We start from the raw sequence: 19,460 nt of genomic DNA, 5'->3' as shown, positions 1-19,460 counted from the left end.
TTCGGGCGTTCACTTCTAAGGTCCTAACTATTGAATCTGTTGGAGCAACGCCCTAGGGTGAAGCCTAGCTTGCTCGGAAAGTAGAAATGACCATAAGTTTCATACTGGTTGCAATTATTCGTTTTATATGATGGAAACACTGTTGTATTTTTTTTGCATTTTATGGTTCGGTCGTTGACTTCTAAGGCCCTAACTATTCAATCTGTTGGACAAACGCCTTAGGGTGAAGCCTAGGTTGCTCGGAAAGTAGAAATGACCATCAGTTTCATACTGGTTGCAATTATTCGTTTTATACGATGGAAAAACTGTTGTATTTATATCGTATTTTATGCTTCTGGCGTTTACTTCTAAGGACCTAACTATTCGATCTGGTGGAGGAGCGCCCTAGAGTGAATCCTAGGTTGCTCGGAATGTACAAATGACCATAACTTTCACACTGGTTGCAATTATTCGTTTTATACGATGGAAACGTTGTTGTATTTATATCGTATTTTATGCTTCTGTCGTTTACTTCTAAGGACCAAACTATTCGATCTGGTGGAGCAACGCCCTAGAGTGACGCCGAGGGTGCTCGGAACGTAGAAATGGCCATAACTTTCACACTGGTTGCAATTATTCGTTTTATACCATGGAAACTCTGTTGTATTTTTATTGCATTTTATGCTTCCGGCGTTGACTTCTAAGGCCCTAACTATTCAATCTGTTGGAGCAACGCCCTAGGGTGAAGTCTAGGATGCTCGGAAAGTAGAAATGACCATAACTTTCACACTTGTTGCAATTATTCGTTTTATACGATGGAAAAGCTGTTGTATTTATATCGTGTTTTATGCTTCTGGCGTTGACATCTTAGGCCGTAACTATTCGGACTGGTCGAGCAACGCCCTGGAGTGAAACCTAGGTTGCCCGGAACGTAGATTTGGCCATCACTTTCAAACTGGTTGCAAATATTCCTGATATATGATGGAAACACTGTTGTATTTTTTTTGCATTTTATGGTTTGGGCGTTGACTTCTAAGGCCCTATCTATTCAATCTGTTGGAGCAAGGCCCTAGGGTGAAGCCTAGGCTGCTCGGAAAGTAGAAATGACCATAAGTTTCATACTGGTTGCAATTATTCGTTTTATACGATGGAAAAACTGTTGAATTTATATTGTATTTTATGCTTCTAGCGTTGACTTCTAAGGCACTATCTATTCGATCTTGTGGAGCAACGCCCTAGAGAGAAGCCTAGGTTGCCCGGAACGTAGAATTGGCCATCACTTTCAAACTGGTTGCAATTATTCCTGTTATATGTGGGAAACACTGTTGTATTTTTTTTGCATTTTATGGTTCGGTCGTTGACTTCTAAGGCCCTAACTATTCAATCTGTTGGACAAACGCCTTAGGGTGAAGCCTAGGTTGCTCGGAAAGTAGAAATGACCATCAGTTTCATACTGGTTGCAATTATTCGTTTTATACGATGGAAAAACTGTTGTATTTATATTGTATTTTATGCTTCTGGCGTTGACTTCTAAGGCCCTAGCTATTCGATCTGGTGGAGCAACGCCCCAGAGTGAAGCCTAGGTTGTCCGGAAAGGAGAAATGACCATCACTTTCAAACTGGTTGCAATTAATCCTGTTACACGATGGAAAAACTGTTGTATTTTTATTGCATTTTATGCGTCTGGCGTTCACTTCTTAGGCCCTAACTATTCGATCTGGTGGAACAACGCCCTAGAGTGAATCCTAGGTTGCTCGGAATGTAGAAATGACCATAACTTTCACACTGGTTGCAATTATTCGTTTTATACGATGGAAACGCTGTTGTATTTATATCGTATTTTATGCTTCTGGCGTTTACTTCTAAGGACCTAACTATTCGATCTGGTGGAGGAGCGCCCTAGAGTGAATCCTAGGTTGCTCGGAATGTAGAAATGACCATAACTTTCACACTGGTTGCAATTATTCGTTTTATACGATGGAAACGTTGTTGTATTTATATCGTATTTTATGCTTCTGGCGTTTACTTCTAAGGACCAAACTATTCGATCTGGTGGAGCAACGCCCTAGAGTGACGCCGAGGGTGCTCGGAACGTAGAAATGACCATTACTTTCACACTGGTTGCAATTATTCGTTTTATTCGATGGAAAAGCTGTTGTATTTATATCGTATTTTATGCTTCTGGCGTTGACTTCTTAGGCCGTAACTATTCCTTCTGGTGGAGCAACGCCCTGGTGTGAAACCTAGGTTGCCCGGAACGTAGAATTGGCCATCACTTTCAAACTGGTTGCAATTATTCCTGTTATATGATGGAAACACTGTTGTATTTTTTTTGCATTTTATGGTTCGGGCGTTGACTTCTAAGGCCCTAACTATTCAATCTGTTGGAGCAACGCCCTAGGGTGAAGCCTAGGTTGCTCGGAAAGTAGAAATGACCATAAGTTTCATACTGGTTGCAGTTATTCGTTTTATACGATGGAAACGCTGTTGTATTTATATCGTATTTTATGCTTCTGGCGTTTACTTCTAAGGACCTAACTATTCGATCTGGTGGAGGAGCGCCCTAGAGTCAATCCTAGGTTGCTCGGAATGTAGAAATGACCATAACTTTCACACTGGTTGCAACTATTCGTTTTATACAATGGAAACGCTGTTGTATTTATATCGTATTTTATGCTTCTGGCGTTTACTTCTAAGGACCTAACTATTCGATCTGGTGGAGCAACGCCATAGAGTGAATCCTAGGTTGCTCGGAATATAGAAATGACCATAACTTTCACACTGGTTGCAATTATTCGTTTTATACAATGGAAACGCTGTTGTATTTATATTGTACTTTAAGCCTCTGGCGTTGACTTCTAAGGCCGTAGCTATTAGATGTGGTGGAGCAACGCCCTAGAGTGACGCCTAGGGTGCTCGGAACGTAGAAATGACCATTACTTTCACACTGGTTGCAATTATTCGTTTTATGCGATGGAAAAGCTGTTGTATTTATATCGTATTTTATGCTTCTGGCGTTGAGTTCTTAGGCCGTAACTATTCGGTCTGGTGGAGCAACGCCCTGGAGTGAAACCTAGTTTGCCCGGAACGTAGAATTGGCCATCACTTTCAAACTGGTTGCAATTATTCCTGTTATATGTGGGAAACACTGTTGTATTTTTTTTGCATTTTATGGTTTGGGCGTTGACTTCTAAGGCCCTAACTATTCAATCTGTTGGACAAACGCCTTAGGGTGAAGCTAGGTTGCTCGGAAAGTAGAAATGACCATAAGTTTCATACTGGTTGCTATTATTCGTTTTATACGATGGAAAAACTGTTGTATTTATATTTCATTTTATGCTTCTGGCGTTGACTTCTAAGGCACTATCTATTCGATCTGGTGGAGCAACGCCCTAGAGAGAAGCCTAGGTTGCCCGGAACGTAGAATTGGCCATCACTTTCAAACTGGTTGCAATAATTCCTGTTATATGATGGAAACACTGTTGTATTTTTTTTGCATTTTATGGTTCGGGCGTTCACTTCTAAGGTCCTAACTATTGAATCTGTTGGAGCAACGCCCTAGGGTGAAGCCTAGCTTGCTCGGAAAGTAGAAATGACCATAAGTTTCATACTGGTTGCAATTATTCGTTTTATATGATGGAAACACTGTTGTATTTTTTTTGCATTTTATGGTTCGGTCGTTGACTTCTAAGGCCCTAACTATTCAATCTGTTGGACAAACGCCTTAGGGTGAAGCCTAGGTTGCTCGGAAAGTAGAAATGACCATCAGTTTCATACTGGTTGCAATTATTCGTTTTATACGATGGAAAAACTGTTGTATTTATATTGTATTTTATGCTTCTGGCGTTGACTTCTAAGGCCCTAGCTATTCGATCTGGTGGAGCAACGCCCCAGAGTGAAGCCTAGGTTGTCCGGAAAGGAGAAATGACCATCACTTTCAAACTGGTTGCAATTAATCCTGTTACACGATGGAAAAACTGTTGTATTTTTATTGCATTTTATGCGTCTGGCGTTCACTTCTTAGGCCCTAACTATTCGATCTGGTGGAACAACGCCCTAGAGTGAATCCTAGGTTGCTCGGAATGTAGAAATGACCATAACTTTCACACTGGTTGCAATTATTCGTTTTATACGATGGAAACGCTGTTGTATTTATATCGTATTTTATGCTTCTGGCGTTGATTTCTAAGGCCGTAGCTATTAGATGTGGTGGAGCAACGCCCTAGAGTGACGCCTAGGGTGCTCGGAACGTAGAAATGACCATTACTTTCACACTGGTTGCAATTATTCGTTTTATGCGATGGAAACGTTGTTGTATTTATATCGTATTTTATGCTTCTGGCGTTTACTTCTAAGGACCAAACTATTCGATCTGGTGGAGCAACGCCCTAGAGTGACGCCGAGGGTGCTCGGAACGTAGAAATGGCCATAACTTTCACACTGGTTGCAATTATTCGTTTTATACCATGGAAACTCTGTTGTATTTTTATTGCATTTTATGCTTCGGGCGTTGACTTCTAAGGCCCTAACTATTCAATCTGTTGGAGCAACGCCCTAGGGTGAAGTCTAGGATGCTCGGAAAGTAGAAATGACCATAACTTTCACACTTGTTGCAATTATTCGTTTTATACGATGGAAAAGCTGTTGTATTTATATCGTGTTTTATGCTTCTGGCGTTGACATCTTAGGCCGTAACTATTCGGACTGGTCGAGCAACGCCCTGGAGTGAAACCTAGGTTGCCCGGAACGTAGATTTGGCCATCACTTTCAAACTGGTTGCAAATATTCCTGATATATGATGGAAACACTGTTGTATTTTTTTTGCATTTTATGGTTTGGGCGTTGACTTCTAAGGCCCTATCTATTCAATCTGTTGGAGCAAGGCCCTAGGGTGAAGCCTAGGCTGCTCGGAAAGTAGAAATGACCATAAGTTTCATACTGGTTGCAATTATTCGTTTTATACGATGGAAAAACTGTTGAATTTATATTGTATTTTATGCTTCTAGCGTTGACTTCTAAGGCACTATCTATTCGATCTGGTGGAGCAACGCCCTAGAGAGAAGCCTAGGTTGCCCGGAACGTAGAATTGGCCATCACTTTCAAACTGGTTGCAATTATTCCTGTTATATGTGGGAAACACTGTTGTATTTTTTTTGCATTTTATGGTTCGGTCGTTGACTTCTAAGGCCCTAACTATTCAATCTGTTGGACAAACGCCTTAGGGTGAAGCCTAGGTTGCTCGGAAAGTAGAAATGACCATCAGTTTCTTACTGGTTGCAATTATTCGTTTTATACGATGGAAAAACTGTTGTATTTATATTGTATTTTATGCTTCTGGCGTTGACTTCTAAGGCCCTAGCTATTCGATCTGGTGGAGCAACGCCCCAGAGTGAAGCCTAGGTTGTCCGGAAAGGAGAAATGACCATCACTTTCAAACTGGTTGCAATTAATCCTGTTATACGATGGAAAAACTGTTGTATTTTTATTGCATTTTATGCGTCTGGCGTTCTCTTCTTAGACCCTAACTATTCGATCTGGTGGAACAACGCCCTAGAGTGAATCCTAGGTTGCTCGGAATGTAGAAATGACCATAACTTTCACACTGGTTGCAATTATTCGTTTTATACGATGGAAACGCTGTTGTATTTATATCGTATTTTATGCTTCTGGCGTTTACTTCTAAGGACCTAACTATTCGATCTGGTGGAGGAGCGCCCTAGAGTGAATCCTAGGTTGCTCGGAATGTAGAAATGACCATAACTTTCACACTGGTTGCAATTATTCGTTTTATACGATGGAAACGTTGTTGTATTTATATCGTATTTTATGCTTCTGGCGTTTACTTCTAAGGACCAAACTATTCGATCTGGTGGAGCAACGCCCTAGAGTGACGCCGAGGGTGCTCGGAACGTAGAAATGACCATTACTTTCACACTGGTTGCAATTATTCGTTTTATTCGATGGAAAAGCTGTTGTATTTATATCGTATTTTATGCTTCTGGCGTTGACTTCTTAGGCCGTAACTATTCCTTCTGGTGGAGCAACGCCCTGGTGTGAAACCTAGGTTGCCCGGAACGTAGAATTGGCCATCACTTTCAAACTGGTTGCAATTATTCCTGTTATATGATGGAAACACTGTTGTATTTTTTTTGCATTTTATGGTTCGGGCGTTGACTTCTAATGCCCTAACTATTCAATCTGTTGGAGCAACGCCCTAGGGTGAAGCCTAGGTTGCTCGGAAAGTAGAAATGACCATAAGTTTCATACTGGTTGCAGTTATTCGTTTTATACGATGGAAACGCTGTTGTATTTATATCGTATTTTATGCTTCTGGCGTTTACTTCTAAGGACCTAACTATTCGATCTGGTGGAGGAGCGCCCTAGAGTCAATCCTAGGTTGCTCGGAATGTAGAAATGACCATAACTTTCACACTGGTTGCAACTATTCGTTTTATACAATGGAAACGCTGTTGTATTTATATCGTATTTTATGCTTCTGGCGTTTACTTCTAAGGACCTAACTATTCGATCTGGTGGAGCAACGCCATAGAGTGAATCCTAGGTTGCTCGGAATATAGAAATGACCATAACTTTCACACTGGTTGCAATTATTCGTTTTATACAATGGAAACGCTGTTGTATTTATATTGTACTTTAAGCCTCTGGCGTTGACTTCTAAGGCCGTAGCTATTAGATGTGGTGGAGCAACGCCCTAGAGTGACGCCTAGGGTGCTCGGAACGTAGAAATGACCATTACTTTCACACTGGTTGCAATTATTCGTTTTATGCGATGGAAAAGCTGTTGTATTTATATCGTATTTTATGCTTCTGGCGTTGAGTTCTTAGGCCGTAACTATTCGGTCTGGTGGAGCAACGCCCTGGAGTGAAACCTAGTTTGCCCGGAACGTAGAATTGGCCATCACTTTCAAACTGGTTGCAATTATTCCTGTTATATGTGGGAAACACTGTTGTATTTTTTTTGCATTTTATGGTTTGGGCGTTGACTTCTAAGGCCCTAACTATTCAATCTGTTGGACAAACGCCTTAGGGTGAAGCCTAGCTTGCTCGGAATATAGAAATGACCATAACTTTCATACTGGTTGCAATTATTCGTTTTATACGATGAAAAGCTGTTGTATTTGTATTGTATTTTATGCTTCTGGCGTTGACTTCTGAGGCACTAACTATTCGATCTGGTGGAGCAACGCCCTAGAGTGAAGCCTAGGTTGTCCGGGACGTATAATTGGCCACCACTTTCAAACTGGATGCAATTTTTCCTGTTATATTATGGAAACACTGTTGTATCTTTATTGCATTTTATGCTTCGGGCGTTGACTTCTAAGGCCCTAACTATTCAATCTGTTGGAGCAACACCCTATGATGAAGCCTATGTTGCTCGGAAAGTAGAAATGACCATAAGTTTCATACTGGTTGCAATTATTCGTTTTATACGATGGAAACGCTGTTGTATTTATATTGTATTTTATGCCTCTGGCGTTGACTTCTAAGGCCGTAGCTATTAGATGTGGTGGAGCAACGCCCTAGAGTTACGCCTAGGGTGCTCGGAACGTAGAAATGACCATTACTTTCACACTGGTTGCAATTACTCGTTTTACACGATGGAAATGCTGTTGTATTTATATCGTATTTTATGCTTCTGGCGTTGACTTCTTAGGCCGTAACTATTCGGTCTGGTGGAGCAACGCCCTGGAGTGAAACCTAGGTTGCCCGGAACGTAGAATTGGCCATCACTTTCAAACTGGTTGCAATTATTCCTGTCATATGATGGAAACACTGTTGCATTTTTTTTGCATTTTATGGTTCGGGCGTTGACTTCTAAGGCCCTACCTATTCAGTCTGTTGGAGCAACGCCCTAGGGTGAAGCCTAGGTTGCTCGGAAAGTAGAAATGACCATAAGTTTCATACTGGTTCCAATTATTCGTTTTATACGTTGGAAAAGCTGTTGTATTTATATCGTCTTTTATGCTTCTGGCGTTGACTTCTTAGGCCGTAACTATTCGGTCTGGCGGAGCAACGCCCTGGAGTGAAGCCTAGGTTGCCCGCAACGTAGAATTGGCCATCACTTTCAAACTGGTTGCAATTATTCCTGATATATGATGGAAACACTGTTGTATTTTTTTTGCATTTTATGGTTCGGGCGTCGACTTCTAAGGCCCTAACTATTCAATCTGTTGGAGGAACGCCCTAGGGTGAAGCCTAGGTTGCCCGGAAAGTAGAAATGTCCATAAGTTTCATACTGCTTGCAATTATTCGTTTTATGCGATGGAAAAACTGTTGTATTTATATTGTATTTTATGCTTCTGGCGTTGACTTCTAAGCCACTAACTATTCGATCTGGTGGAGCAACGCAATAGAGTGAAGCCTAGGTTGCCCGGAACGTAGAATTGGCCATCACTTTCAAACTGGTTCCAATTATTCCTGTTATATGATGGAAACACTGTTGTATTTTTATTGTATTTTATACTTCAGGCGTTCACTTCTGAGGCCGTATCTATTCGATGTGGTGGAAGAACGCCATACAGTGAAGCCTAGGCTGCCCGGAACGCAGAAATGACCATAAGTTTCATACTGGTTGCAATTATTCGTTTTATACGATGGAAAAACTGTTGTATTTATATTGTATTTTATGCTTCCGGCGTTCACTTCTTAGGCCCTAACTACTCGATATGGTGGAGCAACGCCAGAGAGTGGAGCCTAGGTTGTCCGGTACGTAGAAATGACCGTTACTTTCACACTGTTCGCAAATATACATTATATACGATGGAAAATCTGTTGTATTTATGTTGTATTTTATGCTTCTGGCGTTGACTTCTTAGGTCCTAACTATTTGATCTGGTGGTGCACCGTCCTAGAGTGAAGCCTAGGTTGCCCGGAACGTAGAAAAGACCGTTACCTTCACACTGGTTGCAATTATTCCTGTTTTACGATGGAAAAACTGTTGCATCTTTATTGTATTTTATGCTTCTGGCGTTGATTTCTAAGGCCCTAATTATTCGATCTGGTGGAGCAACGCCCTAGAGTGAAGCCTAGATTGCCCGGAACGTAGAAATGACCATTACATTCACACAGGTTGCAATTATTCGTCTTATACGATGGAAAAGCTGTTGTATTTATATCGTATTTTATGCTTCTGGCGTTGACTTCTTAGGCCCTAACTATTCCATCTGGTGGAACAACGCCCTTGGGTGAAACCTAGGTTGCGCGGAACGTAGCAATGACCATAACTTTCACACTGGTAGCAATTATTCGTTTTATACGATGGAAAAACTGTTCTATTTATTTTGTATTTTATGCTTCGGGCGTTGACTTCTAAGGCCCTAGCTATTCTATCTGGTCGAGCAGCGCCCTAGAGTGAAGCCTAGGTTGCCCGGAACGTAGAAGTGACCATAACTTCCACGCTGGTTGCAATTATTCGTTTTATAAGATGGAAAAGCTGTTGTATTTATACCGTATTTTATGCTTCTGGCGTTGACTTCTTAGGCCCTAACTATTCCATCTGGTGGAACAACGCCCTAGGGTGAAACCTAGGTTGCGCGGAACGTAGAAGTGACCACAACTTTCACACTGGTAGCAATTATTCGTTTTATACGATGGAAAAACTGTTTCATTTATTTTGTATTTTATGCTTCTGGCGTTGACTTCTAAGGCCCTAACTATTCGATCTGGTGGAGCAACGCCCAACAGTGAAGCCTAGGTTGCCCGGAAAGTAGAAATGACCATAACTTTCATCCTGGTTGCAATTATTCGTTTTATATGATGGAAAAACTGTTGTATTTATATAGTGTTTTATGCTTCTGGCGTTGACTTCTTAGTCCCTAACTATTCCATCTGGTGGAACAACGCCCTAGGGTGAAGCCTAGGTTGCCCGGGACGTATAATTGGCCACCACTTTCAAACTGGATGCAATTATTCCTGTTATATTATGGAAACACTGCTGTATTTTTATTGCATTTTATGCTTCGGGCGTTGACTTCTAAGGCCCTAACTATTCAATCTGTTGGAGCAACGCCCTAGGGTGAAGCCTATGTTGCTCGGAAAGTAGAAATGACCATAAGTTTCATACTGGTTGCAATTATTCGTTTTATATGATGGAAAAACTGTTGTATTTATATAGTGTTTTATGCTTCTGGCGTTGACTTCTTAGTCCCTAACTATTCCATCTGGTGGAACAACAACCTAGGGTGAAGCCTAGGTTGCCTGGAACGTAGAAATGACCATCACTTTCACACGGGTTGCAATTATTCCTGTTATATGATGGAAACACTGTTGTATTTTTTTTGCATTGTATGGTTCGGGCGTAGACTTCTAAGGCCCTAACTATTCAATCTGTTGGAGCAACGTCCTAGGGTGAAGTCTATGTTGCTCGGAAAGTAGAAATGACCATAAGTTTCATACTGGTTGCAATTATTCGTTTTATACGATGGAAACGCTGTTGTATTTATATTCTATTTTATGCCTCTGGCGTTGACTTGTAAGGCCGTAGCTATTAGATGTGGTGGAGCAACGCCCTAGAGTGACGCCTAGGGTGCTCGGAACGTAAAAATGACCATTACTTTCACACTGGCTGCAATTACTCGTTTTATACGATGGAAAAACTGTTGTATTTATATTGTATTTTATGCTTCCGGCGTTCACTTCTTAGGCCCTAACTATTCGATATGGTGGAACAACGCCCTAGGGTGAAGCCTAGGTTGCCCGGAACGTAGAAATGACCATAACTTTTACACTGGTAGCAATTATTCGTTTTATACAATGGAAAAACCGTTCTATTTATTTTGTGTTTTATGCTTCGGGCGTTGACTTCTTAGGCCCTAACTATTTGATCTGGTGGTGCACCGCCCTAGAGTGAAGCCTAGGTAGCCCGGAACGTAGAGAAGACCGTTACCTTCACACTGGTTCCAATTATTCCTGTTTTACGATGGAAAAACTGTTGCATCTTTATTGTATTTTATGCTTCTGGCGTTGATTTCTAACGCCCTAATTATTCGATCTGGTGGAGCAACGCCCTCGAGTGAAGCCTAGGTTGCCCGGAACGTAGAAATGACCATTACATTCACACTGGTTGCAATTATTCGTCTTATACGATGGAAAAGCTGTTGTATTTATATCGTATTTTATGATTCTGGCGTTGACTTCTTAGGCCCTAACTATTCCATCTGGTGGAACAACGCCCCTGGGTGAAACCTAGGTTGCGCGGAACGTAGCAATGACCATAACTTTCACACTGGTAGCAATTATTCGTTTTATACGATGGAAAAACTGTTCTATTTATTTTGTATTTTATGCTTCGGGCGTTGATTTCTAAGGCCCTAGCTATTCTATCTGGTCGAGCAGCGCCCTAGAGTGAAGCCTAGGTGGCCCGGAGCGTAGAAATGACCATTACTTCCACACTGTTTGTAAATATACATTACATACGATGGAAAAGCTGTTGTACTTATATTGTAATTTATGCTTCTGGCGTTGACTTCTTAGGCCCTAACTATTCGATCTGTTGGAGCAACGCCCTAGGGTGAAGCCTATGTTGCTCGGAAAGTAGAAATGACCATAAGTTTCATACTGGTTGCAATTATTCGTTTTATACGATGGAAACGCTGTTGTATTTATATTGTATTTGATGCCTCTGGCGTTGACTTCTAAGGCCGTAGCTATTAGGTGTGGTGGAGCAACGCCCTAGAGTTACGACTAGGGTGCTCGGAACGCAGAAATGACCATTACTTTCACACTGGTTGCAATTACTCGTTTTACACGATGGAAATGCTGTTGTATTTATATCGTATTTTATGCTTCTGGCGTTGAGTTCTTAGGCCGTAACTATTCGGTCTGGTGGAGCAACTCCCTGGAGTAAAACCTAGGTTGCCCGGAAAGTAGAATTGGCCATCACTTTCAAACTGGTTGCAATTATTCCTGTTATATGATGGAAACACTGTTGTATTTTTCTTGCATTTTATGGTTCGGGCGTTGACTTCTAAGGCCCTACCTATTCAATCTGTTGGAGCAACGTCCTAGGGTGAAGCCTAGGTTGCTCGGAAAGTAGAAATGACCATAAGTTTCATACTGGTTCCAATTATTCGTTTTATACGTTGGAAAAGCTGTTGTATTTATATCGTCTTTTATGCTTCTGGCGTCGACTTCTTAGGCCGTAACTATTCGGTCTGGCGGAGCAACGCCCTGTAGTGAAGCCTAGGTTGCCCGGAACGTAGAATTGGCCATCACTTTCAAACTGGTTGCAATTATTCCTGATATATGATGGAAACACTGTTGTATTTTTTTTGCATTTTATGGTTCGGGCGTCGACTTCTAAGGCCCTAACTATTCAATCTGTTGGAGCAACGCCCTAGGGTGAAGCCTAGGTTGCCCGGAAAGTAGAAATGTCCATAAGTTTCATACTGCTTGCAATTATTCGTTTTATGCGATGGAAAAACTGTTGTATTTATATTGTATTTTATGCTTCTGGCGTTGACTTCTAAGCCACTAACTATTCGATCTGGTGGAGCAACGCAATAGAGTGAAGCCTAGGTTGCCCGGAACGTAGAATTGGCCATCACTTTCAAACTGGTTGCAATTATTCCTGTTATATGATGGAAACACTGTTGTATTTTTATTGTATTTTATACTTCAGGCGTTCACTTCTGAGGCCGTATCTATTCGATGTGGTGGAAGAACGCCATACAGTGAAGCCTAGGCTGCCCGGAACGCAGAAATGACCATAAGTTTCATACTGGTTGCAATTATTCGTTTTATACGATGGAAAAACTGTTGTATTTATATTGTATTTTATGCTTCCGGCGTTCACTTCTTAGGCCCTAACTACTCGATATGGTGGAGCAACGCCAGAGAGTGGAGCCTAGGTTGTCCGGTACGTAGAAATGACCGTTACTTTCACACTGTTCGCAAATATACATTATATACGATGGAAAATCTGTTGTATTTATGTTGTATTTTATGCTTCTGGCGTTGACTTCTTAGGTCCTAACTATTTGATCTGGTGGTGCACCGTCCTAGAGTGAAGCCTAGGTTGCCCGGAACGTAGAAAAGACCGTTACCTTCACACTGGTTGCAATTATTCCTGTTTTACGATGGAAAAACTGTTGCATCTTTATTGTATTTTATGCTTCTGGCGTTGATTTCTAAGGCCCTAATTATTCGATCTGGTGGAGCGACGCCCTAGAGTGAAGCCTAGATTGCCCGGAACGTAGAAATGACCATTACATTCACACAGGTTGCAATTATTCGTCTTATACGATGGAAAAGCTGTTGTATTTATATCGTATTTTATGCTTCTGGCGTTGACTTCTTAGGCCCTAACTATTCCATCTGGTGGAACAACGCCCTTGGGTGAAACCTAGGTTGCGCGGAACGTAGCAATGACCATAACTTTCACACTGGTAGCAATTATTCGTTTTATACGATGGAAAAACTGTTCTATTTATTTTGTATTTTATGCTTCGGGCGTTGACTTCTAAGGCCCTAGCTATTCTATCTGGTCGAGCAGCGCCCTAGAGTGAAGCCTAGGTTGCCCGGAACGTAGAAGTGACCATAACTTCCACGCTGGTTGCAATTATTCGTTTTATAAGATGGAAAAGCTGTTGTATTTATATCGTATTTTATGCTTCTGGCGTTGACTTCTTAGGCCCTAACTATTCCATCTGGTGGAACAACGCCCTAGGGTGAAACCTAGGTTGCGCGGAACGTAGAAATGACCACAACTTTCACACTGGTAGCAATTATTCGTTTTATACGATGGAAAAACTGTTTTATTTATTTTGTATTTTATGCTTCTGGCGTTGACTTCTAAGGCCCTAACTATTCGATCTGGTGGAGCAACGCCCTAGAGTGAAGCCTAGGTTGCCCGGAAAGTAGAAATGACCATAACTTTCATCCTGGTTGCAATTATTCGTTTTATATGATGGAAAAACTGTTGTATTTATATAGTGTTTTATGCTTCTGGCGTTGACTTCTTAGTCCCTAACTATTCCATCTGGTGGAACAACGCCCTAGGGTGAAGCCTAGGTTGCCTCGAACGTAGAAATGACCATCACTTTCACACGGGTTGCAATTATTCCTGTTATATGATGGAAACACTGTTGTATTTTTTTTGCATTTTATGGTTCGGGCGTAGACTTCTAAGGCCCTAACTATTCAATCTGTTGGAGCAACGTCCTAGGGTGAAGCCTATGTTGCTCGGAAAGTGGAAATGACCATAAGTTTCATACTGGTTGCAATTATTCGTTTTATACGATGGAAACGCTGTTGTATTTATATTGTATTTTATGCCTCTGGCGTTGACTTCTAAGGCCGTAGCTATTAGATGTGGTGGAGCAACGCCCTAGAGTGACGCCTAGGGTGCTCGGAACGTAGAAATGACCATTACTTTCACACTGGTTGCAATTACTCGTTTTATACGATGGAAATGCTGTTGTATTTATATCGTATTTTATTCTTCTGGCGTTGACTTCTTAGGCCGTAACTATTCGGTCTGGTGGAGCAACGCCCTGGAGTGAAACCTAGGTTGCGCGGAACGTAGAATTGGCCATCACTTTCAAACTGGTTGCAATTATTCCTGCTATATGATGGAAACACTGTTGTATTTTTTTTGCATTTTATGGTTCGGGCGTTGACTTCTAAGGCCCTACCTATTCAATCTGTTGGAGCACCGTCCTAGGGTGAAGCCTAGGTTGCTCGGAAAGTAGAAATGACCATAAGTTTCATACTGGTTCCAATTATTCGTTTTATACGTTGGAAAAGCTGTTGTATTTATATCGTCTTTTATGCTTCTGGGGTTGACTTCTTAGGCCCTAACTATTCGGTCTGGCGGAGCAACGCCCTGGAGTGAAGCCTAGGTTGCCCGGAACGTAGAATTAGCCATCACTTTCAAACTGGTTGCAATTATTCCTGATATATGATGGAAACACTGTTGTATTTTTTTTGCATTTTATGGTTCGGGCGTCGACTTCTAAGGCCCTAACTATTGAATCTGTTGGAGCAACGCCCTAGGGTGAAGCCTAGGTTGCCCGGAAAGTAGAAATGTCCATAAGTTTCATACTGCTTGCAATTATTCGTTTTATGCGATGGAAAAACTGTTGTATTTATATTGTATTTTATGCTTTTGGCGTTGACTTCTAAGCCACTAACTATTCGGTCTGGTGGAGCAACGCAATAGAGTGAAGCCTAGGTTGCCCGGAACGTAGAAGTGACCATAACTTCCACGCTGGTTGCAATTATTCGTTTTATACGATGGAAAAGCTGTTGTATTTATACCGTATTTTATGCTTCTGGCGTTGACTTCTTAGGCCCTAACTATTCCATCTGGTGGAACAACGCCCTAGGGTGAAACCTAGGTTGCGCGGAACGTAGAAGTGACCACAACTTTCACACTGGTAGCAATTATTCGTTTTATACGATGGAAAAACTGTTTCATTTATTTTGTATTTTATGCTTCTGGCGTTGACTTCTAAGGCCCTAACTATTCGATCTGGTGGAGCAACGCCCAACAGTGAAGCCTAGGTTGCCCGGAAAGTAGAAATGACCATAACTTTCATCCTGGTTGCAATTATTCGTTTTATATGATGGAAAAACTGTTGTATTTATATAGTGTTTTATGCTTCTGGCGTTGACTTCTTAGTCCCTAACTATTCCATCTGGTGGAACAACGCCCTAGGGTGAAGCCTAGGTTGCCCGGGACGTATAATTGGCCACCACTTTCAAACTGGATGCAATTATTCCTGTTATATTATGGAAACACTGCTGTATTTTTATTGCATTTTATGCTTCGGGCGTTGACTTCTAAGGCCCTAACTATTCAATCTGTTGGAGCAACGCCCTAGGGTGAAGCCTATGTTGCTCGGAAAGTAGAAATGACCATAAGTTTCATACTGGTTGCAATTATTCGTTTTATACGATGGAAACGCTGTTATATTTATATTGTATTTTATGCCTCTGGCGTTGACTTCTAAGGCCGTAGCTATTAGATGTGGTGGAGCAACGCCCTAGAGTGACGCCTAGGGTGCTCGGAACGTAGAAATGACCATTACCTTCACACTGGTTGCAATTACTCGTTTTATACGATGGAAATGCTGTTGTATTTATATCGTATTTTATGCTTCTGGCGTTGACTTCTTAGGCCGTAACTATTCGGTCTGGTGGAGCAACGCCCTGGAGTGAAACCTATGTTGCCCGGAACGTAGAATTGGCCATCACTTTCAAACTGGTTGCAATTATTCCTGTTATATGATGGAAACACTGTTGTATTTTTTTTGCATTTTATGGTTCGGGCGTCGACTTCTAAGGCCCTAACTATTCAATCTGTTGGAGCAACGCCCTAGGGTGAAGCCTAGGTTGCCCGGAAAGTAGAAATGTCCAGAAGTTTCATACTGTTTGCAATTATTCGTTTTATGCGATGGAAAAACTGTTGTATTTATATTGTATTTTATGCTTCTGGCGTTGACTTCTTAGGCCCTAACTATTTGATCTGGTGGTGCGCCGCCCTAGAGTGAAGCCTAGGTTGCCCGGAAAGTAGAAATGACCATAACTTTCATCCTGGTTGCAATTATTCGTTTTATATGATGGAAAAACTGTTGTATTTATATAGTGTTTTATGCTTCTGGCGTTGACTTCTTAGTCCCTAACTATTCCATCTGGTGGAACAACAACCTAGGGTGAAGCCTAGGTTGCCTGGAACGTAGAAATGACCATCACTTTCACACGGGTTGCAATTATTCCTGTTATATGATGGAAACACTGTTGTATTTTTTTTGCATTGTATGGTTCGGGCGTAGACTTCTAAGGCCCTAACTATTCAATCTGTTGGAGCAACGTCCTAGGGTGAAGTCTATGTTGCTCGGAAAGTAGAAATGACCATAAGTTTCATACTGGTTGCAATTATTCGTTTTATACGATGGAAACGCTGTTGTATTTATATTCTATTTTATGCCTCTGGCGTTGACTTCTAAGGCCGTAGCTATTAGATGTGGTGGAGCAACGCCCTAGAGTGACGCCTAGGGTGCTCGGAACGTAAAAATGACCATTACTTTCACACTGGCTGCAATTACTCGTTTTATACGATGGAAAAACTGTTGTATTTATATTGTATTTTATGCTTCCGGCGTTCACTTCTTAGGCCCTAACTATTCGATATGGTGGAACAACGCCCTAGGGTGAAGCCTAGGTTGCCCGGAACGTAGAAATGACCATAACTTTTACACTGGTAGCAATTATTCGTTTTATACAATGGAAAAACCGTTCTATTTATTTTGTGTTTTATGCTTCGGGCGTTGACTTCTTAGGCCCTAACTATTTGATCTGGTGGTGCACCGCCCTAGAGTGAAGCCTAGGTAGCCCGGAACGTAGAGAAGACCGTTACCTTCACACTGGTTCCAATTATTCCTGTTTTACGATGGAAAAACTGTTGCATCTTTATTGTATTTTATGCTTCTGGCGTTGATTTCTAACGCCCTAATTATTCGATCTGGTGGAGCAACGCCCTCGAGTGAAGCCTAGGTTGCCCGGAACGTAGAAATGACCATTACATTCACACTGGTTGCAATTATTCGTCTTATACGATGGAAAAGCTGTTGTATTTATATCGTATTTTATGATTCTGGCGTTGACTTCTTAGGCCCTAACTATTCCATCTGGTGGAACAACGCCCCTGGGTGAAACCTAGGTTGCGCGGAACGTAGCAATGACCATAACTTTCACACTGGTAGCAATTATTCGTTTTATACGATGGAAAAACTGTTCTATTTATTTTGTATTTTATGCTTCGGGCGTTGATTTCTAAGGCCCTAGCTATTCTATCTGGTCGAGCAGCGCCCTAGAGTGAAGCCTAGGTGGCCCGGAGCGTAGAAATGACCATTACTTCCACACTGTTTGTAAATATACATTACATACGATGGAAAAGCTGTTGTACTTATATTGTAATTTATGCTTCTGGCGTTGACTTCTTAGGCCCTAACTATTCGATCTGTTGGAGCAACGCCCTAGGGTGAAGCCTATGTTGCTCGGAAAGTAGAAATGACCATAAGTTTCATACTGGTTGCAATTATTCGTTTTATACGATGGAAACGCTGTTGTATTTATATTGTATTTGATGCCTCTGGCGTTGACTTCTAAGGCCGTAGCTATTAGGTGTGGTGGAGCAACGCCCTAGAGTTACGACTAGGGTGCTCGGAACGCAGAAATGACCATTACTTTCACACTGGTTGCAATTACTCGTTTTACACGATGGAAATGCTGTTGTATTTATATCGTATTTTATGCTTCTGGCGTTGAGTTCTTAGGCCGTAACTATTCGGTCTGGTGGAGCAACTCCCTGGAGTAAAACCTAGGTTGCCCGGAAAGTAGAATTGGCCATCACTTTCAAACTGGTTGCAATTATTCCTGTTATATGATGGAAACACTGTTGTATTTTTCTTGCATTTTATGGTTCGGGCGTTGACTTCTAAGGCCCTACCTATTCAATCTGTTGGAGCAACGTCCTAGGGTGAAGCCTAGGTTGCTCGGAAAGTAGAAATGACCATAAGTTTCATACTGGTTCCAATTATTCGTTTTATACGTTGGAAAAGCTGTTGTATTTATATCGTCTTTTATGCTTCTGGCGTCGACTTCTTAGGCCGTAACTATTCGGTCTGGCGGAGCAACGCCCTGTAGTGAAGCCTAGGTTGCCCGGAACGTAGAATTGGCCATCACTTTCAAACTGGTTGCAATTATTCCTGATATATGATGGAAACACTGTTGTATTTTTTTTGCATTTTATGGTTCGGGCGTCGACTTCTAAGGCCCTAACTATTCAATCTGTTGGAGCAACGCCCTAGGGTGAAGCCTAGGTTGCCCGGAAAGTAGAAATGTCCATAAGTTTCATACTGCTTGCAATTATTCGTTTTATGCGATGGAAAAACTGTTGTATTTATATTGTATTTTATGCTTCTGGCGTTGACTTCTAAGCCACTAACTATTCGATCTGGTGGAGCAACGCAATAGAGTGAAGCCTAGGTTGCCCGGAACGTAGAATTGGCCATCACTTTCAAACTGGTTGCAATTATTCCTGTTATATGATGGAAACACTGTTGTATTTTTTTTGCATTTGATGGTTCGGGCGTTGACCTCTAAGGCCCTAACTATTCAACCTTTTGGAGCAACGCCCTAGGGTGAAGCCTAGGTTGCTCGGAAAGTAGAAATGACCATAAGCTTCATACTGGTTGCAATTATTCGTTTTATACGGTGGAAATTCTGTTGTATTTATATTATATTTTATGCTTCTGGCGTTGACTTCTAAGGCCCTAACTTTTCGATCTGGTGGAGCAACGCCCTAGAATGAAGCATAGGTTGCTCGGAACGTAGAAATGACCATTACCTTCACACTGTTTGCAATTATTCATTTTATACGATGGCAAAGCTGTTGTATTTATACTGTATCTTATGCTTCTGGCGTTAGCTTCTAAGGCCCTAGCTATCAGATGTGG

The sequence above is a fragment of the Calliopsis andreniformis genome, unplaced genomic scaffold (genome assembly GCF_051401765.1).
Source record: "Calliopsis andreniformis isolate RMS-2024a unplaced genomic scaffold, iyCalAndr_principal scaffold0027, whole genome shotgun sequence".
In the NCBI taxonomy this organism is placed as follows: domain Eukaryota; kingdom Metazoa; phylum Arthropoda; class Insecta; order Hymenoptera; family Andrenidae; genus Calliopsis; species Calliopsis andreniformis.
This window is presented reverse-complemented; position numbering follows the sequence as displayed.